The sequence below is a fragment of the Malania oleifera genome, chromosome 1, assembly GCF_029873635.1.
Source record: "Malania oleifera isolate guangnan ecotype guangnan chromosome 1, ASM2987363v1, whole genome shotgun sequence".
NCBI lineage: Eukaryota > Viridiplantae > Streptophyta > Magnoliopsida > Santalales > Ximeniaceae > Malania > Malania oleifera.
Genome location: NC_080417.1, coordinates 142,657,813 through 142,684,861, shown reverse-complemented (window position 1 = coordinate 142,684,861; position 27,049 = coordinate 142,657,813). Strand labels below are relative to the sequence as shown.

At 35.6% G+C, this 27,049-nt stretch overlaps 1 pseudogene; it reads left to right on the top strand.

Annotated features, from left to right (window-relative positions):
- The first annotated feature begins 5,439 nt into the window (after nucleotides 1-5,439).
- On the top strand, nucleotides 5,440-12,069 carry LOC131149439 (cytochrome c biogenesis protein CcsA-like; annotated as a pseudogene).
- Nucleotides 12,070-27,049: the final 14,980 nt, after the last annotated feature.

Sequence of the window (27,049 nt, the reverse complement as noted above, 5' to 3'; positions counted from 1 at the left end):
AGACCGGTGCCAAACAGTTCCGGGGGGTGAACCTAACGTTGAGCTTGAATTCCATCATTCACAATTTCATACCTATTCTATCACATTTTAGAATGTGACTCAGAAAGGAGAGACCTATTAGTTTTACCTTTCGTCTTCCTCTCCTCCGGTCTTCTTTTCTTATTAATTAGTCTTCGAGGGGTCTGTCTATAGTGTCCTTTCAAGGATGGTTCCTGAACTATGAGTTGTGGTGCAGCGGAGCACTTTCTTCAGGTGAGATGACTCGGCTGTAGTAGAAAATAGGATTGGCCGACCACTGGATTTCCCAATAGAATGAAACGTAGCCTTATCGCTTACTCACAAGGAGAGAAACAAACTTAACAATGGAAGACTTCAATCTCTCCCCAAACAAAAACCAACTTCTCTTTTTTTGTGCTTAGAATGAGAAGACTATTTATAGACTTAGCTTATGGCATGCATGGAAAATAAGACACAGGGGAGTAATTATGGGAGAACAATGCATGGTGTGAATAATAATGAAGGGAATAAAGCATGAGATAAATAATAAAGAGGGAACAATGCATGGTGTGAATAATAATGAGGGGAATAAAGCATGTGATGAATAATAAAGAGGGGAACAATGCATGGTGTGAATAATAATGAGGGGAATAAATCATGGGATGAATGATAAAGAAGGGAATAATGCTTGGTGTGAATAATAATGAGGGGAATAAAACATGAGATGAATGATAAAGAGGGGAACAATGCATAGTGTGAATAATAATGAGAGGAATAAAGCATAGGATGAATTATAAAGAGGGGAACAATGCATGGTGTGAATAATAATGAGGAGAATAAAGCATGGGATGAATAATAAAGAGAAAAACAAAGCATGCTTGCATTTTACAAATTAGATTAATAATAATAATAATAATAATAATAATAATAATAATAATGGTGATGATAAAATAAATATATGGGGGTCCATGAAGTCGTGCAGATCCCAATGGAGATGTGTGGGGCCTATAAGCCATGTGGGGCCCAATGGAGATATATGGGTCCCACAAGTTACGCGGGGCGTACAAATCGCGTGAGGGTTATAGGAGTTTGAGCTAGCGTTCTAGGTGGGGTAATATGCATCGGATGTAAGAATCCGTGCTAGCGTACCAAAAGGGGGTAACGTGCATCGGATGTAGGAATCTGAACTAGCGTACTAAAAGGGATAACGTGCACCGGATGTAGGAATCCGAGCTAGCGTTCTAGGAGATGTGAGGCCCACAAGTCATGTGGGGTCCACAAGCAGCATAGGACCTACAAAGATGTGTGGGGTCGCAGCGTGAGACCTACAAAGATATGTGGGGTCCACAAGCAGCGTGGGACCTATAAAGATGTGTGAGGTCCACAAGCAGCATGGGGGAGGGTTTGACATGAGGTCTCTTTGGAAAGGCCTGGTTAAAATTAGGGTGTCTACAACTTCAGCTAACTCTAAATCATATACTGGACAGTTCTTTTCATACTCTTTAAGCTGCCAAGAAGCATAAACAATAACTTTCCCGTGTTGCATCAATACACACCCGAGTCCCTTCTGGGACGCGTCACTATATATAACAAATCTATCCCCTTGATGGAATAGATAATATCGGTGCAAAGACTAACCGCTACTTCAACTCCTGGAAGCTCTGCTTACAATCATCGGTCCATTCAAATCTCATATTTTTCCTTGTGGGTCGTGTTAGTGGACCCGATAATCTAGAAAAATCATTCACAAAATGCCGGTAGTATCTTGCCAAACCTAGGAAGCTTCTGATATCCAATACGTTTCCCGATATTACCCAATTCACCACTACTTCTATTTTGCTTGGATCTACTAATATGCCATCTTTAGAGATCACATGCCCGAGAAAAGTGACATGCCTTAGCCAGAATTCACATTTCTTGAGTTTAGTGTATAACTTCTTTTCCCTCAATACCTGCAACACTAGCCTCAAATGATCCTCGTGCTCCTCAAAACTCTCCGAGTAGACTAGTATATCGTTAATAAATACCACAAAAAATTGGTTCAAGTACTAATGGAACACCCAATTCATTATATCCATAAACACAGCCGGTGCATTAGTTAATTTGAACGACATTACCCAGAACTTGTAGTGCTCATATCTGGTTCGAAAGGCTGTTTTCGAAACATCTTCTACTTTAACTTTCACCTGGTGATATCCCGACCAAAGGTCAATCTTAGAGTAGACCTAGGTCCCCTGGAGTTGAGCAAATAAATCATCAATTCTGGGAAAAGGATATTTATTCTTGATTGTCACTTTATTTATCTCTCTATAATCAATGCACATCCTAATAGTCCCATATTTCTTCTTCACGAACAAGACTTGTGCTCCCCAAGGCAACACCCTAGGCCTGATAAACTCTTTATCCAATAATTTCTGCAACTGATCTTTCAATTCTTTCAGTTTAGCTAGAGTCATTATGTAGGGTGCTTTAGATATCGGTGCTAACCTTGGTAGTAAATTCATGACAAATTCAATCTCTCAATCTGGTGGTAAGTTAGGTAATTCCTCTGATACCATAATGTAAAGATCGAAAAATAATAGCAATTAAATAATATAGAGAAAAAGGGATAAATGGGAGAAAAATGAAATTTAAAAAGGGACAAAGCAGGGTTTGTTGACGAACACCCTGGTTTCGTTGATGAACGCCCTTGTATGATTCGTGGGTGAACTTTAGTGTCTCATCGACGAAAAGATACCGAGAGTGGGAAATTTTAGACCTTAGTTCATTGACGGACTCATAAACTTCGTCAATGAACTCCCTTCTTCAGTTCGTCGATGAGTCCACGTGTCTCGTCAACGAAGCCACATGGCCAGCCACCTATAAATATGCAAAAATAAGGTTTTTGGCGAGAAAACTTTTCTTCATCCATTTTCTCTCTCCAGAATTCAGATCCTTTGCCTTCTTTCTATGATTTAGGCTCTGTTTCTCCCCATTTCGACGATCAAAAGTTACTATGATGATCCCGGGAAAATTCTCTACAACTTAGCCAGGGTAGAATTTTGATTTGAGTAGTTCAGGCACCATCCCAAAATTGGGGTAAGTGGATTATTTTGGGATTTATATAGTTAGTAGGCTTTTTTGCACCCAGATTTGATGTTAGATGAAAATATATTGAAGTTTGAGTTGATTAAACTAGGGTATTGTGATTTCAAGGTTTGGGTTTCCAAACACCACAGACATGGGTTGAGGACCCCAGCGGGTGTTTTCTCAAGAACTCAAGTAACATCGATAAATAATTAGTAGTTTAGAATTTTATGGATAAAAGAGATATGTGAGCTTGGGGAAAAGGCGAGTATAGTTATTATTCTGAGTTTGGATTGACTGAATTAGGAAATGTACATTACTTCAGGGTTTTGGAGTTTGGTACACTGTGAGCATAAGAGTAAAGTGGGAGTCAGTCAGTTAGCTAAGGGAAATATGCTATACCAGTTAAATCATAAATTTTTACTAGAAAAGTGTAGTATATGTTTATGGATTTCAAGAGTAAGAATTATACTGTTTTACAGATTATAGTTAATGAGTATTATTTACTTTTGTGGCATGAGAAATATTGGTATAGTACAGTATTCTACACAGCTTTTAACGAATTATGATTATATAGTTTTATAGAATTACGTTACATAGAATCAGTTTTTATTTATGGAGCTACAATTATTCAGTGTTTTACAGAACTATGATTTACATAGTTATATTTAGATATACAGTTTTATTCATATATACAGGTTTATTCAGATATACAGTTTTCATAGTACCATGATATACAAATTATAGAACCATGATATACAGATATTACAGAACCATAACATACAAATATTATAGTTTATACAGATCAGTTTTACAGTGTTATGATTAATAAAGTTTTACAGAATCATGGTTATTACAGTTGAACAGAATCATGGTATGCCAATAAGATACAAAACAGTATTATATAGTATTAGATCCTGATAGGACAGATCAGATTATAAAGCATGGTACCGTAGCTATACAATATAGAGCGCAACCACATATCTTAGATAGTGTGTGGATTTTATGAGTAGTCGATTATGCCTTGGGAGAGATTGCAAGCTCCTTGGTAGTCCGGGTTGAGGCAGCCGATTTGATGATAGAGATTTCAGTTGACTTATCCTGATAGGTCAACCAGTGTTAAGTCCTGCCTACAGGCCGCACAACCCTATCATGAGAGATTAAATCATGACATACAGTCATCTAGGGAAGTTTTCACAATTATATATATATATATATATATATATATTTATAGATACTAAAAGTATGATTAAATAGAAATTTCAGAAATAGTTGTATTTTAAGTCACATAGGTGTGAGTTATGATGTATTTTATTTTACCTGTTATCTCAATTTCAGTTGATTATAGTGTATCATTCATGTAAAATCAATTGCCACATACTGGTAATAGCATATTTCGTCTTATTGAGAGTTGTCTCACCCCAGTAAATTTAAACATTTCAGGTGATCCAATTAAACGAGCAGATCAGACTCAGAGATAAAGAGGATCTTGTATTGCCCTGTCTGTAGGGTAAGTGTATGTTGGGAGATGTATTTTTATGTAGACACTAGATGATCTAGTGGAAAATACTTGAGAGATGTATATGTATGTTTTGGGAAAATACTGAATTCTGGTATTGTAATTTTGGTTTTATGATTTTATATTTTTCGCTGCATAGGTGTGTTATCTTTTGAACAGGGATTCCTTGGTGCCACTTTGGGACCGAGATGTCATAATAGATATTACAGGGATATCAGTGTAATATAGTTTTACAGCTTTTATGATTTTTAAACAAAATGGCATAAATTTTTGGGTCATTACATTTGGTATCAGAGCTTAGGCTGTTAGGTTCTATAAACTCTAGTGTACAACGGAACACAATACCAGAATATAGGAATGGAATTTTGAGAAGGATAGAAATTAGGATAGAATAGAATTTCAGTGAGTTAATGTTGGGAAATTAAGACGAGAATTTAGGGTTTTGTTCTGTAGTTTGGAAGCAGGAACTTTAGGGTGGTTTTTGTGATTTTCTTAGGGTGACGATTTCAGGAAAACCATAGTAAACTATCGTCTATTTCTATTTCCATATTGGTAGGACTAGACCTTAAATTAGTGATAGGTGATATAAGGATATCTTAGTTAGATTAAAGTAAGAATAGTATTATGAGGTTTGAATTCTCAGAATAATTTGGTATTATTGCAGGATGGACCCTGAAGGTAGTAGTGCTCACACTAGGGGCGATGATGGTGCAGGACCTTCTAGCATGGGCGGAGGGGATTCAGATGCTGTTTTGCGTAGCGTAACTCAGTAGGTGATGACTAAGATTGTACGGAGCTCTAGGGAGTAGGGAGGCCCATCTACAGGCCAAGGTTGTACGATAGAAAAGTTCACAAAGATGAACCCTCCATTGTTTTCAGAAGGAGCTGATCCTGCAGTTGGTAAGAAGTAGATGTAGGTTATTGAGAAGGTATTAAATGTGCTCCACTGCACTGACGAGCAGAGGGTCCTCTATGCTACATACAAGTTGACAGGTGAGGCTGAGAGATGGTGGATTACTACGAAATTATTGGAGGAGCAGAGACCCATTCTAGTGGCTATGACCTAGAGCCGGTTCAAGGAGGTATTTTTCGATAGATATTTTCCTGCCACTATTAGAGAGGCTAAGGTAGTAGAATTTTTGAATTTGACTCAGGGAAATCTCACGGTCCAACAATATGTGGCAAAGTTCATTGAGCTGTCACGTTTTGCTCCTTATATCGTGCAAAATGAGGTTAATAAAGTAAGAATGTTTGGGAGGAGCTTAAAGTAGAAATTTTTTAGATAGGTGGCAGTTCTAAAGATGCGGGATTTCTCTGAGCTAGTAGACAGGGCTACAATAGTAGAGGAGAGTATACCGAAGGATGCTGAGACGTAGAGTTAGAGGAAGAGGCCCACGCCTCCAGGTTTTCAGGCGGGTTCCAGCTAGGGCTCATGGAGAAGAGACCGGTATAGTGGAGGCCAGAGGCAGATGATGGGACACCGTGGGTTCTAGGGTGAGCAGATGTATCCCACCTGCCCTAGGTGTGGCTGGAGACATACGAGAGAATGTCGTTTGGGAGAGAACGTCTGTTATCAATGTGGAAGACCCCACCATATGGCACGATCATGTCATGGACCGCCAACCCACATACCAGCTCTTAGACCATTTCGGGGAGGTTACTAGGTGTCCCGTGGAGGCCAGAAGAGGAACACAGCTCCGGCGAGGGTTTATGCACTAACGTCGAGAGATGTAGGGACTTCCAGAGACGTTGTAACAGGTATTCTTACAACTTTACCATATAAAGTTGTATTTTGTTTGACTTAGGTGCCACCCATTCTTTTGTGTTGTCGAGATATGTTAAATTATCTGGGGTTAAGGCACAACTGTTGGATGTTGAGTTGTCAGTAGCCTTGCCGACTGGATCAGTAGTGAGGTGTAGGAGGGTACTTAAAAACTATCCAGTGAGTATTCAAGAGAAGGTATCACCAGCCAATCTTGTGGTATTAGACATGCAGGGGTTTGATGTGATATTGGGTATGGACTGGCTGGCAGCTAACTACGCTAGCATTGATTGCCATAAAAAAAAAGTGGTCTTTAGACCCCTGGGTGAGTAGGAATTTAGATTCATGGGATTACGTGTGCATGCCTTGCCATAGTTAGTGTCGACTATTCAGGTAAAGAGATTGCTTCAGGGAAGCAGGAATTTAGATTCGTGAGATTATGTGTGCGTGCCTTGCCACAGTTAGTGTCAGCTATTCAGGTGAAGAGATTGCTTCTGGGTGGTTGTCAGGGGTAGGTAGCTTACATAAAGGAGCTACCAAAGGAAGAATTGAAGCAAGTTGATATTCTAGTAGTCAGAGAATTTCTAGATATTTTTTCAGAGAAATTACCTAATTGGAAGTTTGATGAGATTCACATCGCCTAGGTTTGGAAATGTGGGTTCACAACAAAGACGTTGCATTTTATAAGTGGGGGAGAATGTGATACCCCGTGAAAAAAAGACTTAAAAAAGATTAGATGTTACTACTCATATCAACAAGATGTACATTTCTTTTTGGGAGTCTTCCTTTAAGAACTCCACGGTTAAGCATGTTTGGCTTAGAGTAACATCTTTGGATGAGTGACCTTTTGGGAAGTTTTCTCAGGAAGTGTGTAAGTGAGGACAAAACACATTGAAAATGACACGTGTTGGTCTGTGGGGCCAGTCATTAGTCCGATAAGGCCCGCCCCTTGTTGTCTGGTCTAGGTGGAGAAGGAGAGACGCAGTGCTCAATGATAGACCCAAGTTGGGGCGTTTTAATTTATATTAATTGCACATATTAAGAATTTTAATAATATGGAAAGGTTTGATGGGAATATATGAATATTTTATAATTTTTTTTAACATAAAAGAAATTTTAAATTAAAATATAAAACACTCAAACGACAAGACAAACACTTCAAAAGTTGGGACATAAGGAATACCAAGAAATCTTGTTTTTATTATGAGAGGTAAATAGAAGGAATTGAGAGTGTGAGGAAGACAAACAGTTATTTGACCATTCATATCACTTGGACGAGTTAGGAATTTAATAACTTGAAAACATTTTAATGGGGGTAGATTAGGCATTTTATAACATTTTAGAACATAAAATGAAATTAAAACCAAATTGAAGATATTGGAGGACAATTTAGATAATTTGAAAGGTGCTAGATAACGATCAAGAATTTTTCTTTAGCCTTTTAGAAGTAGCTTAACAATTAGTTCTGATAAGGCAATTTAAGACTTCGAAATTAGAATTTTAAATAAATGAAATATAATAAAATTTTGTGTTATATTTTTAAAAATTCACACTAATCTAAATCAAATGTGTAAAATCTATGATTTTAAAAGCATTATATCATATTTTAGACTTAAAAATAGATCAAGGTAAAACTTTTGTGGCAAACTATGGAGTTGTTCTTTTTAATAGAGAGTCTGATGCACAAAATCCCACATCTGGGGTCTCGAGAAGAGGCGGACTACGATGAGTTTATAGCATGTAGATTTTACCTTACATTTTTGTAAGAGAGTATTTTGACATCTCAAACCCGTAACCTGCAGGTCACACATCGATAACTTTACCATTGCGCCTAGGCTGCATACTATAGATCCATCGTGATTCGCCTCCTCTGGACTCTGCATATGTCGGAGTTTTGTGTACTAGGACGCCTTTTTATTTTATTTTATCTTTTTAATGTAAGGTAAAAAAACAGAGAAGGAGGCGAATCAAGATAAAACTGAGAAAAGTATATTACTTTTATACCTTATATAGTTTAATTTTTTTAGTTCTTTGGACTCCTAATTTATTCCATTATTGAATGGCATACATAGGTAATAGAATGCAATTATATATATATAGTTGGTGAACTGAGGGGCATGTGAGAAGTTTAGCTATTTAACTTGATGGGTTCAAATCCAAATCCATATGAGAGGTCGCTAGGGTGGTGGACAACAAATAATTAACTTCTTATTGCTTACATGAAATCATTTGATTAATTTTGATCAAGTTCAATCTTGCAATAGCTTCAACCTTTAAATTAACGAGGCAGCAAAAATTTGGGCTTTGGTCTCCACAGCTTTGCTGGGTGGAATCGGGTGGGGGGCAGCTTGTCAAGGATTTTCACCATTACAAAGCTTGGAAAACTTTTGGTTGCATCCCCATATTGTCAAATGCTTGGGCCATTAAAATGCTAGTTGAAACTACTACAATATTAAAGGTAAAAATTTAACAGTCTTCAATATTATTGCAGACTAATATAGTCAGCTCACTAGCAGTTCGGGGTTCAGTTTAGTAAAAGCTTGTTCAAATTCTTTCATTATATAAATGGGCAATTATGGTCCAATTTTGTAATTTGGAGCCTAAATATGAATGGATTCTACTCGTGAATATGAATGAACTCAACTCCTGAGCGGCTCAATTATAGACTCGGTTTGAAATTGTTTATTGGGTTGGAGTAGACTCATTTATGAGCTAATTTAATGAGATTGAATTAGGATTGATAGATTATAGTGGACTTTAAAATAACGACTACTTGGATAAGAGTTTGTTTAACTCAAATTTCAAGACCTCAATTTAAAAATAGGGTTAGTGTCCAAGACCAATAGGCTAGTTTAGTGGAAACTAAAAAATCCTAAGACAGTATTAGTAAGACACCATTCGTGAGAATCTCGATAACTTATAAAAGGATTTGTAAGTTTGTTCATTTGCATAAACAAACAAACTTGAGCAAAAAAATATTCTTTATTTTAATTTTATGTATTTTTTTTTGAAAATTTAATAAATTTGTAAAAATTAATTTATTCACATGCAACGCATGTGTACCTGACTAGTTGTTGAAAAAAAATAGTAAAATTATAAGTTAGTCCCTATACTATTAAGAACAAACTATTTTAATCCTCGTGCTTTTATTTACTACAATTAAAGACTTATACTTACTAATTTCATGTAATTCTTTTTGTCACTCTAATTAAATATAAAAATATTAGAGAATTACCAAAATGTTAGAGAAAAAAGCTCATGAAATTTTATTCCCGGAGTGTGGCCTCAAGTGCATGATAAACATAAATTTATTTGATAATTTTATTAGTCAATGAAATCACTGGACTATATGATTTGTCAAAAAAGGCATGGGAGTTATTTTTTTTTCTATATAAGAGGATTATTCATTTCTCGTTGGACTTATTTGAAGCATTTCTCATTAAATGATTTATCTAAATCATTAATCTTCCTTTCATGGAGTTTCTCCATTATTCATAGAGTTTTGTTTTCACATTTCGTTTTAAAACATAAAAGATATTTAAGCGCAATACCTGCAGCAAGTGCTATTTTGACCTAAAATTTTGTTACTTCAAGTCTTTTAACTCAAATGCACCAATTTACAATATTAGTACCCACTCTTTAATCCCAATGGTTAATGATGCATGTAAGTGTATGTGAATCATTATTATCGGTAGGACTTTTAGTGATTACATTTAGAAAAAAATATAAGAATTTTTTATAAAAGTAATCATTTATTAAACAAGTTATTTGAAATCCAAAATATGAATGAAAGAAGGAAGGTTTTACAGAATACTTATCTTTCTTCTGCTAGAAATTATTATAGGTTTAAGTTGATTCAACAATTGGATCATTGGAGTTATTGTGTTACTACTCCATGCTTTCTATTTTTAACCATGGTATTTTATCACTTTGAGGACTATCAAAATTTTCCTTTACTCTTATATATATAAGTGTGTGTGTGTGTGCACGCCTTATCGTGAATAAGGCAACATAAATTGTGTTTTAAGAATTCAAATTTGATTCCAAGTTAAGAGGCAAGAATTTCAAAAAAATAGAATAAAGGAAGAATCTCATTTAAGAAAATAAGCCTGAAATGACGAGGTATACAATGCATGCATATAAACATATGAATCAATGATTTAATCCTACATTAATGTCCAAATCCAAAAGTCACCATATATAGACATGAACAATCCAAAAGTCACCACATATGGATATGCAATGAAGGAAGAAATGATGATGTCTTTAATATTAAGATAGATCACAAATACAATTTCTTAGAATTTGAATTTATATGCTCTGGAACATGATTTCAAATCACAGTTTTTAATTATAAAACAGAACTACGGTGAGCTAAATATTTTTTAAATGACAATTTTCATGTCTAAATAAGCAATGCAATCAACAATTTTACACTTTGGGCAAATAAATCTATAATAAAGTTTTAAACAATTAGCATTAAAACAATTCTAATCAAAGAGAGCATATTTCTCCCATTAAAATTTTAGCATATGTTGAAAATTTTCTGCAATCATGCTCAAACATCTTTCCATTAAAAAAAAATAGAGATTTATTGGTCTAATGGAAAAACTAAACAATTGTTTGTAAATTTTGAAATGGAAATGAGTTAGTCATACTTAAAAAAAAATAAATAAATCCATCATCCAGTTGTGAAATAGAGTTAAATAAAATAAAGAAAATCCTCATCATATGTTTTTGCCAGGATTTTCCTAACCAATTCTTTGGGAGGTTCAATATAAAAGTAAAATAGAAATTATGATGATGCAAAACAAAAGTCCTAATAAATAGAAGCTTCAAAAATTTTCTTATATATTTATATATTTAAATTATTTACTTTCTTTTTAAAGATAGAACGCTTGACATTCTGAAGGTGAGAGACTTTTAGATATCTTACACCATAACCGTCGGATTTAGTTGAAGATGCGTGAGAGTTGGGAGGTCATCAACGGTCCGGTGAGGAAGATGAAAGGGCTATTGCACTCTAAGAGTTAGAACATAGATGAGATTTCAATTATTTATGAATTAAACATAAGGGTAATTTTGAAATTTTAATTTTTGTCACCTATGACTATCCAATTTTAGTTTTTGTGCTTTTATAAGTAGTTTAATTTCTATTCTGAGTTCATAATGATTAAATTACTTTACATGATAATTTTAATTGAGTAAAAATAATAAGTACTAGTTATTAATTATACAAATAAAAATAGGAAAAATTAAATAAATCACAGATAATAGCAAAAGTACTATATTACCATTTCACTTGGTTAAAAAAAAACAGAAAAATAACTATAACTCAACAACTAACATCTGCCCACTAACAGCCCTAGCTGTCTTCGACCTTGGCTGGCCCAAGAATCCATCCACTTCTTGAATGTAGGTCTTTAGTATTTCCAAAGCCCATGCTGCATGATCCACTTGTGCATTATGGGCCCGTGGCCGTTTGGGTTGGTCCTCTTTTTGCGTAACCAGCCCACCTTCAAAAGTTCAGTGGCCCAACAAAGAAAGGGCCCCTGAAAGTTCGTATTAATTTTAGAGAAGTAGACGAAAATGACACTGGGATTTTTGCAAGTACGCCTATGTTTCTCAATAATGCGGGCATCCTGCTCTGGAACGCTGTACAATTTTTCTAAATTAATTGAAGCATGCTGCCTCTACTGAGCTGAATTATGATGGGGTGACATAAGAAGGGGAGATAATAACCATATTATTGTATGTCGAGTTTGGTTTCTAGTACTTGAAATATCATATAAATAGTATTTCGGGTGACTTTTATGTGCGGCTTCATGGGAGAGTCGAAGGGAGGTGCACCCCTCCTCAGCGATGGTTTTGTTAGCTTAGTGCCCCTAGGCGGGGGCTCGAGGGTAACACCCCTAAAATGAAATAATTTTTATCAAGTGAGATATCTATGAAATTTTGTGTTTTATGAAGATTGCCTTACTTTTTTCTTTTTTTTTGTTTGGTAAAGGAGGGCAGCACCTCCTAACTTTATTAGAAAACCCCTCATTTGTGGTAGAAGAAAACCGTGGTTACAATTTTGAGACTTTGGGACAACAAAAGCAAATTCCAAGACCCTAAAACTAACTTAACCAACATAAACCAAATCAAAAAACCAAACACCAACAACCAAAAAACTAAGAAACTAAACCACTAAAAGTATAATAATACAAAACATCATGAACGCAAAGAAGGAAAAACCTAACAAGTCCAATCAAATCATTCCCCTGACTTGTTGAGGAAGATCATCTTGGCAACTATATGATCGAGAAATACCAGATTCACCCTGTTTGGCAAAGAAATTTGCACTTTTTTTCGTCTCCCTGTAAACATGTTCCACTTTGAACTGTATGCCTCTTAATGCTAGCATAAGTTCTTCCCACAATTCTCATAAGTTCCAAACCGAACACTTCCCAGAATTTATCTACTGAACCAACAAAGCAGAGTCACATGCAATTTCCACTTGATCAAATTTGAGATCTTTGCATAAATTAATCCCTAAAATAATCGCCTTCAATTCAACCATGTTATTTGTTCCATAACCCAATAATGAGGAAAAAACTGCTTTAAATAAACCTTTTTCATCTCCTATCACACCTCCACCACCACAATTCCCTGGGTTACCTCTACAGCTTCCATCCACATTCAACCTAACCCAACCTATCCTAGGTTTACACCATCTGACTACACGAGGAAGACGAACCCCCACATTTTTTACTTAAATATCCAAAGCATGAATGACTGCAGTATCCGTGCAAGAAGCAAGTGCACATTTATTTAACTTGTCTGAAATAGATCTTAGCCAATATTTAATATCAAGTCACACAGTTTTCACCGAATCATGAATTGATTCCATCTTGGCTCTACATCGAACATTCTCATACAAAATATATTATTTTTTATATGTGTGAAGCTGTTAAACACGGGTAGAGTGAGGAAAAGGGATAGGATATTTTACTATACTTAATTGCTGTTCAGACAAAATATAATACAAAATAATATTAAATTTCATTCAAATTCCAAACTTGAAATTAATCTATGCTCCCAAATGTAGGGTTTGAGTAAATGAATGTATTGGTGTATCTACATGTAAATATAACCAAATGAATGATAACTACGCTGATTGAGAAGAGTTTTCGGTAAGCATTATATGAGTTTTCATTTCATATTCCTTCATACGTTCTTCGTTGTAAATTGATCGGATATAAGAAGTACAGCGGAATAAGTAAAACGCAACAAGCAATCAAACACAACTAGTATATGAGAAACAATAAGAATAACAACACGAGAATTTATGTAGTTCGGTAATGTCTACATCCACAGGAACAAATGACACAAGAATTTTACTAAGAAATTTTTGGGTACCCAAAACACTTATCAAAATGATCTCTCTTGTCTCACAATACACTTAGACAAGAATATATGGACTTTCCTTCGGAGGTTCACCCCAAAAAACCAACAAACTTAACGTTCAAATTCAAATTTTGAATTTCAGTCTTGCTGCCCAGAAACAAAACCGTCGACGATTTTACTGAGATTTCCTGAAACTGTCAACAATTTGAGATACTGAGAGCATGTTTCTATGTTACACTATGTTCTTCTCCTTGTATAAGTTAATCAATTCAAGAAATGAGCCACCAATTACAATATTCTTCCCAAAAAAATATAAAAAATAATTCAAACCCTAACAAATTGTACACACAAAAAAAAATAGTAAAAAAACAACATAATGTCCCTCATCCACCTAACCAAGATTGAAATATGCATTAGTCCTGTTCCAAGCACAAGAAGAATAACATCAATGAATTGATTAAGGGGTCTGCGTTTGCTTTCAAAATATAAGACAATGATAATTGCTGCTTGCTTTAACGTACAAAAGAGGGTAATACCTTAACCCTTCCTTTCTTCATTTTGTTCTTTTGTAAATATAAAAATGCTTTGAGTAGCAATCACTGATGAAAGCCTAACTGCGTAGGCATACATCCCCCTGTCTACCTAGGTTTAATTTTCAAAACAACATGCTAGCTAGCTAGAGAGAATTATGAGTTAAGTGGCCCTCATGGTATCTCTTCTTCACATAGATATATTCATGCTTTGTTCCTTCTCTAGTCATAGCATGCCTATTTATTACTGATTATCCTTCTTAATTACTTAATTAATTAGTTCATTATTGATGATGAATTTCTTAGTAGTTTTATTTTACTTTATGGCCTCTGATGCTGGTAAGAGCTTAGAACAGGAACCCTATAGCCTAGCTGCTACCTACCCACTAGACCTCTCTCTCTCTCTCTCTCTCTATATATATATATATATATATATATATATATATATATATATTGAAAAATATAAATGGATGCAGGATGTTGGAGAAGCATGTATAATTGAGATGGTATAAATGAGTTCCTAACAGCCCAACAGGATAATAATAACAATTCCTCCAAAGAACAAATCTTGTTTACTTCAAACTTCATTGATGCTTGCTTCTCTTGCTGTGTTAGGCAGACAGTATTGACATCAACTCCCCAACACGCCCTTCCTATCTCCTATTTAATTACTTCCCCAAATTAATTAACTCAACCAATGAATCTCAGTCCCATCTCACCCACCAAACTCTCATCAGCTTCTACAAAATTATGTCTTAAATAATCCCAACCCTTAGATTAACTGATGGAATGGATAATATATAAACCAGGTCCCCATCAATTTGCTCATAAATTTAGTCTTAATTAAACAAAAGTTTATCAAATTGAATGGTTAACTTGCTATTCTATTATTCATTGCTACATTTTGTTTTGTGAATATGTCAAACTCATTATACGATACGATGTAACCTATTTCACTTAACATCCTTTTCAGTATTTGAGCCGAAACTTTTAATATTGAAATCTCAAACTTTAACTACACAGATGCCTCCTAAAAAAAAACATACTCGAGATTTGCACATGTGAGAGATAAGATAACATATATTAAAATTATCATACAAAAAATCTTGAGTATATATACGATTAGTATATATAGGCGAAAAATGTGAAGCTTGAAATATTATATGTCGTCTTCTAACTGGGTGATCAATATGTAGTAATTAATTATCCCATTTTTTAAAAAAAGAAAAAAAAATGAATTAAAGGAATGAAGGGGGCATAGGGGCTGTGACAAAAAGGCCTACTATGGATAGACCTCCCCTAGAAGCTCCAGCACCATGACTAGTGCCGGGCCCAAAACTGGGTGGACTGGGCCCAGCCAATGGGCCTGCTCAGGAAACAAAGCAGATATTCCTCACGTGTGCGTGGGGTTGTGGGGCAGTCAAAGTCAACATTTTGAGAGGGGCCACACGTACGTGTCCGTGTCGGGATGGGTAGTAGCCACCTGTGAGGTGACGCTAAAGAGTTAAGAGTGCCTCCGCACCACAGGTCCACAACCGCAAGCCCGCCCAAGTAGGGCTTTCTTTCACCTTTGGCCCCAAAATTCACGTGAAGTTTTGGCCACCGGCTGGCCACTTAGTTTGGCTACGCCTTCTGCTATTTATTTGTTTATTAATCATTTATTTTAATTATTAGCGTGATATTTGTTGATAAAGAAATTTAGATGTCATGAAAAATGTGTCTATCTAATATAAAAAAAAAAAAAAAAACACATTGCAAAAATTTATGTTTGACCATATTGCACATGTGGTTTTGATTTATTAAACATGACATGTGTCTTGAAAGATATCAATCGTGTGGTGTCTTTTGTTCTGTGCATAAAAAATTTTGCCTTCATGGACCGATTTAATTGAACGTATCACTCATGGTTTTGAAAATTGTAGCGGTGACTGACCGGAAAGGCCACCAGATCGATGTGAACAGTGGTCGAACCGGTTATGTCAACAATATATTTAGCTTTAAGGTTTTTTAATTATTATTTTGTTTTATTTTATTTTATTTTATTTTTATTTATTAATTTTTAGAATTTTGAGTTACAAAAGTACCCTTCAGATAAATGAGTTTTACCATTTAAAAAAAAAAACTAATTTTTAAAAATTAGTTTTTAAATTAAAATAAATGAACCGGGTTAACTTGACAACAAGCCTAGGTTGCACTGGTTTCGACCAGTTTTCACCGAGTCAACCGATTCTTGGTTAGTTCGCATTATTTTTTATTTTTAGCCAACACCCAGATCAGACATGTGGCCGATTCCGGTCGAACCAAGTTGAACTACTGGGTTTGAACCCTTTTCAAAACTATGGTTTTACTCTCCTGATTAGCTTTCCTCATTTTTATAATTCATGTATAAAAAATGAATGCTTGTGTGTGTGATTATTGTTCCTAAATCCCTAACAGGATAATAGTTCTTATTATTGGTTAGGGGTTTAAATCATATTTCATTATTCGATAAAGGTATGGAAATTGAGGGGGAGGTGTCAGTTAGTAAATTAGTCAATTTTGAAAAAGGTTTAGAATCAATTTGGAGTTAATTAATTTTTATTTGAAGTTCGTTTGCCGAAAAAGCAAACTCTTTTTCTTTAAAAAATAAGGAAAATAGTGAACTTCAATGACTTGGGATAAGCCAATATCATAGAATTCTTCCACTCATACTCTTAAGTCCCCTTTGAATATCTTTAAATCCCTCAATTCTAAAACTAACTCTATCATTTATTTATGGTTAGTATCTTCTATAGTTTCTGATTCAAACTTAACCTCTAAACTTGTTTAGACCTTTATTCATTTATTTCTTTTGAGATAAGATATAGGGAGAAGACTTACCATTCGGTTAACTATCCCATTTTGTTGAAAAAGAGGAGAGACTATGCTATCTGGATAATTTGTTAGGGACATGATCTTATGTTCCGACATCGACTGATTAATTGATTGAATTTTAAACGACATCTAGTCTTGGTGACATGTGACCGGATCTTAGAATTATACCCTTTTAAATTATTATTTAACTATCAATGTGGTATTTGTTGAAATAATTTAGATGCCATGCAAAACATGTGCCCTTTACAAGAAAAGGGTGCATTAAATTTTTATCGTGCCACACTACCTCTGCTGTACCATTTTATTAGATTGCCAAATCTGAAGATAATATCCTTTTTCATTTGGCTGCCCAAACATTTCTGCTCCCATCTTGACATGCAGTGAATGTTTATTAATTAATTTAACGTAAACAATACTTAAAATATAATATCTGTTTGATGATTCAAATTAATATCGTGAATTTTATTAAGTCTTAAGAGTTTTTTTTTTAAAATACATTTTGTTATGCGTGGGTGTATAACTTTATGAACATTTTCTAAATTTCTATATAAAATTAGGTTCTAACCTATCTTACTCTCCTTTTCTATCATTTTGAAATGTTTAGGGCTGTTTAGTTTTTTTTATTTTCTATTTCTGTTTTCTCACAGTAAAAAAATAAATTATAAAAATGCGTTTGTTTACATTATCAGTTTTTCGTTTCTATTTCCGATTTTCAACTATTTGTCAAAAAATTAAAAACTTAAGTCTATGATTTTTAGTTGTTTTGACAATTTTAAAAATAGATTTTTGAATTAAATTATTCATTTTCTATATTTTTAAATTAAAATTAAAATAAAATGAATGTATGAATTTAAATATTTATTAAAACAAAAATATAAATAAATTTTAAATCATAATTATAAAGCAATTACGAAATATTTTTACAATTTTAAATTATCACTTCCAATAAAATTTTTATTGTAAAGTAAGTTTTAAAAGTATAACAATTAGTAAAATAATTAAAATAAATTTTATTTTTATTATAGCAATTTTTTAATGTCTATTATTTGTAATTTTATTATTTTAATCATATATTTATAATATTACTTAATTTAAATATGAAAATGAATGTTTTTAATTAAAATTTTAATTTATATTAGTTTTATAAATGTTAATCAAACAAATTGTTGGTTTCTAGTTTTTTATTTCTGTTTCTAGTTTTCGTTTCTCTCATTTTTGATAGTGATGCCAAACGACCCTTTAATTCTTTTATTATTATTTTTAATTTCATTTGTATAACATTTTTTTTTAACTTCATTTGTATAACATTTAAAATATAAAATAAAATTATTTAAAAATATATAGAAAAATCATCCCCAAAAATTATTGAATATCTTTTCCTATATTAAAATTCTTTCAAATTTCCACAACTCTATATGTGTAAGTTCAAATTTTAAATTTTCGTTCAATACTTCTAAAAACTTTTCTAATTTTAGTCATACAATTCTCACATTTTCAAAATTTTAGGTAGGAAACCAATAGAGCACTTATTATTTGACATATTAAATTCCATTAATTTCTAAGTTCAATTTAAACACGTTATACATAGTCTTAGACCAATAATCTATATTTGATTTGACCAATATATAATAGCTTGGTTTCTGGGATTGCAAAAGATTAACATGTACTATTATGCATGTTGCCCTTACTACAATTTATTTAAATTTAATATAGATGTTATAGACTTTTCTTAAAATTTGTCAAAATGATACATATTTATTTTAATTTTTTTTTTTGCAAAATACAACGAATAATTTATATCTTTTTGACAAATCTTAAGAGGGGTTCTGTAAGAACCTGACCCGAGAAATGTAGATTAAATAAATAAGAAAGGAAAAGAGAATTAAAAAGGAAAAATCAGTAGGGCTCGTCGACGAGACTCACTTTCTTGTCAACGAAGTCTCTTCAGTGGATCGACGGCGAAATTCAGAGCTTGTTGACGAAGAGATACCGAAAGATTTTAGGATATTCTCAAATCCCAGGCTCATTGACGAGGCAACTCCGTCGTCGACGAACACCCTTCTTCTGCTCGTCAACGAAGGCGCCGCCGGATCAACCAAGTTATAAATATCCTATTCATTGCTTAGTTGCTAAGAAATCAAAGATTCTCTCTTTCTCTCTCTAGAACTCAAAGGAGACTCTCACTCTCTAGGATTTCGGGCCATCTGTTACCCGAATCAATGATCCAACGTTGCTACGTGGATTAGGAGAATCTCTAGAGTTATAGCGAATCAGATATTCGTTTTGAGGATTTTCGGGTTTTGATCCAAAATCGAGGTAAGACTCTGATTTCATTTTCAATTCGATAGATCTGTAGTGGTTGGGATTATATTGAAGTATGGTTCTTCGTTTTTTAGGTTTTGGGGATCCCATGTCGTTGTTTTGGACCGATTAAGTTCGTGTTTCGATTTTCGGAATAAGGTAAGGAGTTTCTAGTTATATAAGTTATTTTTGTAATATGAATTGGTAAACTTATGGTTTACGATTCTACGAATGTTTTGGTTACTTATTTGGGAAAATCTGTCAAATGAAATTACGGGATTTTCAGGTTTATAATTTTTGGGAAAAATGGGGGTTTTAGGTAACATCTCTGTTTTTGTTAGAAAATTTTATATTTGGTTAAACTGTAATATAGAGATGATCGTACTTTTGATCATTTCAAACTGTATTTTCGGAATATCTAGTATGAGATTAATTGTTTACCCAAATAAGTGTGGATTGAGTTGATATATTGAATGATGTGTTTTGTGAAAAAGCGTATTGGTTAACTATTGTAGACTTTGAGTTGTTGAAATGAGATATAGGAACATGAGTTCCAAATTGTTCCAGGTTTTGTGAAAATGCCAAGTTGGAATAATATCGAAAGTTTAGGACAATCGAAGCCTGCCGGTTAATTACCGAAGACTGAGATATGAGGTGTGCCAGAATAATACCATAGGCGGCCGAGTCAGTTAACTACCGTAGGCTCAAATATCCGACTTGAGGCCGAGGGTGTGAAATACCAGCTATGATTCCGGTTGGTCACCGAAGGGTGTGAGTTTTGCCATGTTTGCACCGGTTGAACGCTGTGAGGCTTAGGCTACGCCAAGTTATTGGGGGCATTGTGCCGTGCGGCCAGCTTAGGTCGAAGAGTGTAACGACACTAGAACGAGGTGTTTTGTGAGATATACTAAAACTGTATTGTGAAAATACTGGAATTGTGAAATGTTGATGTTTTACTATTAAAATAACACTCATGTATCCACACACTGATATAACCTGTTTCTCCCTTACTGATAGGTGTCTCACCCCTATCATACAAATGTTTTTTAGGTCCTTCGAGTAGCCGACACAACCGTCCTAGTGTTCTAGGAGCATGGTTGTTGGTTAGTTTTGTAGAAGTATTTGTGTAAGTACTGATCTTTGGTTGAGTTGTCATTTTGGGTTATGCGTGGGTACCAGGGATACATTAGAACATATAGTAGAAGCCTACGTAACAGAAAATGTACAATCATATTCATACCATCATATCATACATCACAATGTATCAGAGTTACTACAATCATTGTACTTCCATATATACATACCAAAAAATGAAATCTAAGGACAATTTCCACAAAACCATACTATCTTTACCAAAAACTTACCCTTCAAAAAGGGCAGATAAACCACTCTAGATCAGCGGAGCTTTTCCCGCTCTCCTATTAGGGGCTCCTGAAAAGTTTATAAGATTTAGGGGTGAGACACCTCTCAATAAGGGAAATAAATTAATACCAGTGTGTGGCAACGTGAGTAGTCTATGTTCTACATATACCATATACAACATATTCAGTACTGTTTATCAAATCTGGGAAAACTTATATATAAATCAAAACATGGCAGAACATACTGCATTTTCATAACATATCTCATCTCGTATCATAATAATGATAATATAAAACAATCCTGGTAGGTTAGCTGGCTGTTGTCATGCATTACCCCCACATGACTGGGTTGTGTGGCCCGAAAGCGGGACCTGACAATGGTTGGTCGACCACTGCTAAGTTAAACAGTAATCTGTAGGTCCGATGGGTCTGTCAGACCTGGTCCGTACACCAGGGGCGATAACAACACACTTTTTGAAAATAACCACATCGACCATCCAATCTCACACCACTCCGTACAGCGGCATTAACACAGATATCATGATTACGAAGACCATGGACACTAAGCAACGGTACTGTGCAAGTGCTAGCCTAGACCAAACCAACCACGTTTTGATATCATATACATATACTAAAATCGTGATACATGGATAACTCATATCATTAATTATCAAATCATTCATATCATTTTTCACATATACATATATCATTAAAATCATCGGCCTATATGCCGATATTTCATATTTTATCATAGCTCGGCCCATACGCCGGCAAATCACACAGCACAACATGTACGCTGGCAAATCACATAACTCTACCCGTACGCTGGCAAATCACATAGTTCGGCTCGTACGCCGGCAAATCATATAGCACAACCCGTACGCTGGCAAATCACATAGCTCGGCCCGTATGCTGGCAAATCATATAGCACACCCCGTACGCCGGCAGACATATCCACATAGTACGGCCCGTACGTTGACAAATCACACACACACACACACACACACACACATATATATATATATATGTATAAATATCTCATCCCGTATGCCGGTTTTCCATCATAGAAATCCATATCATCCCCATTCCCAGAAAACAGTATTTCACCACATTTTTATACTCATGCCATACTGAACAAATTTTCCACGTATTCAACATATCATCATTTAAACAGTATTTTCCAAATATAAATCATATATATAAATATATTTATTTTTCCTAAAACCAGATGCTACATATATATACATGCATTTTCTCAAAACAAAACTAACTTAATTTATCCCCTTACCTGACTACTGAGAAAGCCCCTAAAATAATCTAGTCTAACTCCCGTAAGATTTCTTGACTAATACCCTGAAACCGAAAACCCCCAGTATTAAACTTCAATATTCTATGTGCATAACATTTCTTATGACTACCGTTAAGTCAAATTTGGCTTAAAAAGCCTTACCTCAACTTAAGGATGATTCCCAACGTTCCAAATTCAATACCCCTGGAAATGGAAATTTCCATTATTAAAGTTCAGTATTTCTAAGCGTATAACACTTTTCTCAACTGTCATAAATCCAAATATTGAGTAAAAAGTCTTACCCTGAATTTGGGATGAAATCTAACTTCATTTCCCTAACGATCCACTCCGGTAGACTTGTAGAGAATCTCGCTAGAAGTGTCGTGATGACTTCAGATTGTCGATCTGGCATAAAACTTGCCCGGAATCGAAGAGAGAGAGAGAGAGAGAGAGAGAGAGAGAGAGAGAGAGAGAGAGAGAGAGAGAGAGAGAGAGAGAACAATGGGGCTTCCTAAGGAGGCTTGTACAATTATATATATTAGTATTATAATAACTTACTAATTGAAGCAAAGCTTCTTAGAGAAGCTTGTACACACACACACACACACACACACACACACACATATATATATATATATATATATATATATAAATATTATAATAATTTACTAATTGAAGTAAAGCTTCTTGGAGAAGCTTGTACAACTTTTTATATATTACATATATATCATAATAACTTACTTACATATATATATATATATATTCCTTATCATACTATTCATTTTACTTGTTAATTTAATTAATTTATTTCATTTTATTATTATTATTTTTTATTTAATCTTATTTTTCCCGGTTACTACATTCCTCCCCCCTTAAAAGAATTTCGTCCTTGAAATTTACTGTTTCCGTAACTCGCCATCCTTTAACCAAGAAAAGGATTTACTCATTTTATTACCTACCCTCACTTATGGCGGAGGAATACCGTGATTACATTTTGAGTCTTGGAAGATTACATATACAAAAGAAAACCATTCTCCCAAAACTAAAATGCTACACTAATTAAACCATTACATGTACCTGCAAAAGAAACTACCTAACTACTTGCATTTTATCCCATCAACTTTCTTGGAATAGATGTGGATATCTCTGTCTCATCTGCTCCTCGGATTCCCAAGAAGCTTCTTCTACAGCATGATTCCTCCACAAAACCTTTACCTGAGGAATTTTCTTATTACGTATCTCCTATACTTTCCTATCCTGAATCTGTACTGGTACCTCCTTATACCCCAGTGAATCACTAAGCTCCAATTCATCGTAAATGATGATATAAGAAGGATATGAGACGAACTTCCTCAGCATAGAAACATGGAATACGTCGTGGATCCTTGTTAGCTTTACCGTGATCCCAAGAGGGGGGGTGAATTGGTATTTTTAAATTTTATCTCCTAGGTATTTCTCCTAGCAGCAGTATGTTCACAAGCCTAGGGTCAATCTAGTGCAAATAATGTAAATATGCCAGAAATTAAATAAAGCAGTTTAAACAACCATACAAGCACCAGAAAGCAGTAAAGAGAGGATGACACGCAGATATGTTATCAAGATTCGGTCAACTGCCTACGTCCCCGCCTTGGCTAACCAGCACAAGGATTATCACAATACCTTGCTCACTTAAACGGGTGGAGCGGCACCTATACAAACCAGGTCAAATTACCACAGGGCCGACCTCAACCTTTACAACAATCCTTACCGGGATGGATTACCGCCCCCTCAGGCCACGCCTGGAATCACTCAGATATACAATCAAAGGTACAATACAAGAGTGCTTTCACGTAAAGCAGATTTGTACCACAAATGCGCACACACACAAACACCACAGATGATTTAATAATGTAAGCTCTGTGTGGTCTAAATATGTCAACTCTCAACAATGTTTTCTATCTGTGTAGCAAGTACGTGAGAGTGTCAATAATAATCTGTGTACTTCAAAATATTCAGTCAAGAGTGTTCACACAGAATATCAAACAAGCCTCAATATTATTAATCAGTAGAATGCGTATATGCTTGGGTTGCAAAATAGATAATCTTTGTTTTCGGCAAATGATATATATACTTGTATAAATAATACCACAAAGATTGATATATCACACACACGAATATCTTTTCACAAATATATCAATATGAACACCACAAGATATTCGGATATGTTTGAAAGTATTTTTGCAATCTCCAAACAAAAACGAACTTCCTAAGATATTGCAACGAGAATGCAATACTTGGGATGTCACAACAAGTCTTTCTTAGGGCAGACTTATTGGCAAAGCCTCCTAAGAAAACTTAGGTTATGCTCTCAAAAATCGATTCAAATATGCAACAATATGGAGAGCTAACCTCTAAGTAAAAGTACTCAATACACTTACAAATAATTTAGATGGATGAAGAGTGTAAGCTTGAGTAGGTATCAAAAGAAATGTGAGTAATGAGAGGCAAAAATGAGTATTTTGGCTTGAGAGAAATTTTCTTAATCTTTTTGCTAATCCGTACTTAAATCACCAAATGAAGGAGTATATATAGACATACTAAAAATTTTGACCGTTGGGGACTTATTAGGGATTTTTGGAAAAGATTAATGACACTTAAGATAATTTAACCCCGTTAAAAAATTATTAACTGCGGTAAAAAATGGGAGCAACCCGAGAGGTCCGGTCGACCAGAAATGGTTCGTTCGACCAGGACTCAAGTAGCTCGGTCGACTAGGGCAATTTTGAACTGAGTGGCTCGGTCGACCGGAGAGGGCGATTTGCCAAATTTCCGAGGTTCGGTCGACCGGGGCCTTTTTGAACTACAGGGCTCGGTCGACCAGGCCGTTGGGAATTCTCCCAAGACCCCTCGGTCGACCAGGTAGCTGGGGTACAAATCTGGTCGGTCGACCGGGAGGTCAAAAAGTTGACTCCTAGGAGGTTCGGTCGATCGAGGTCAAATGACCTATAAGGGCTCGGTCGACCGGGCCTGGGTCAAACAGTTGACCCGGACCGGTTTCGGTCGACCGAGACAAATTGAACTGAGTTGGCCAGTCGACCGAAAGTGCACCAAGTGTGCATTTCGGTCCCGAATTGACCCAAATAAGTCTATTTCAAGTGCCTAATAAACATATGTGCATATGTGCATGTCCTAAGGTCACTTGGGGTCTAATTTGGAAACACTGAAAAAGTTCGATGTCGGTCGACCGAAGGTCGACCGATGGTTCAGCCTAAGGTCTTTCTATGGTTCGGCTTGAGCTTACAAATTAAATCATGCATGTGATGTGTGTGAGCTTATTACAAACCGAAAACCCTAATTACTATTACAGAAAAATTTTATTTAAAAACTATTACAATTAAGAGTATGAAATTGTCTTCAAGTCTTTAAGCTTTTCACGTGCCACTGAAGATATGCTAATATGAACCTGCACATGAACTAGATATTTATTAAATACAATTGTATTTGTCATTATCAAAACCAGGGTGTGACCTATAAGGTCAACATTCCTGGATAACACAGGTGGCAAATCTAGCCTGTAGGCTACCGACCCCACTTTATCTAGAATCTCAAATGGACCGATAAACCTAGGACTAAATTTACCTTTCTTCCCAAATTGCATAACCCCTTTCATCGGAACTATCTTTAGAAACACATGATTACCCACATCGAATTCTAAATTCTTGCGGCGATAGTCGGCATAACTCTTCTGTCAGCTCTGAGTTACACTGATCCTGTCTCTGATAAGCCGAACCTTATCACGCGCCTGTTGAACCAACTCTGGCCCCACAACTCGTCGCTCACCCACTTCATTGCAAAACAAAGGAGATCGACATCTCCTACCTTACAGAGCCTTAAATGGTGCCATGCCAATGCTGGACTGATAATTGTTATTATACGCAAACTCTACCAGCGGCATGAATTGAGTCCAACTACCCTTAAAGTCAAATACACACGCTTGGAGCATGTCCTCTAATATCTGTAGCGTCCTCTCAGTCTGCCCGTCTGACTAAGGATGGAATGCCGTACTAAACGATAACTGAGACCCTAGAGCCTCCTGCAAACTCCTCCAAAATCGTGATGTAAATCGCGGGTCTCTATCCGACACAATCGATACTGGCACCCCATGAGAACGTACTATCTCTTGAATGTAAATCTCCGCTAAACGGCTGAGGGAGTAGCTGATCTTGATAGGTATAAAGTGGGCGGTCTTAGTCAAACGGTCAACAATCACCCATATGACATTCTGACCATGTAATGTCGTTGGAAGTCCTGACACAAAGTCTATCGATATATGATCCCACTTCCACTCTAGGATGAATAACGGCTACAACTGCCCTGCCGGTCTCTGGTGCTCAGCCTTTACCTGCTGGCACGTTAAACACTGGGCTACATACTCGGCGATTTCTCTCTTCATGCCACACCACCAGAATGTTTCACGCAAGTCTCTATACATCTTCGTACTACCAGGATGAACGGTATACAAAGATCTGTGAGCTCCGGTAGATGCAGATCTCTTCCTCTGTCCCTGCTCCTCTGCATCAAGACGCTCACCAACCTCTGCCAAGGCTGCCTTGTCGACTAACTCAGCAAAGTCTTAGATTCGCAGCATCACTACCTGCTTGAATATACTCCGCCTCAAGCCCCTCTTAAACTGCCTCGCCTTCTTCACCTCATCAAGAACAATGTATGGGGCGAAACAAGAGAGCTCGATAAAACATGTTGCATATTGCTGGACGGATAGATGTCTTTGCTTCAGACTCAGGAACTCTTCTACCTTAGCCTCCCTCACAGTAGCCGGAAAATACCTGTCAAATAATAGATCTTTAAACCGTCCCATGTCATAGCTATCGGAGTCACCCTCTGCTGCTCCAATAGTCTCACCGTAATCCACCACCTCTCAGCCTCTCCTGTTAATCTATAGGTGGCAAAGAGGACCCTCTGTTCCTTAGTACACTGTAGTACAGT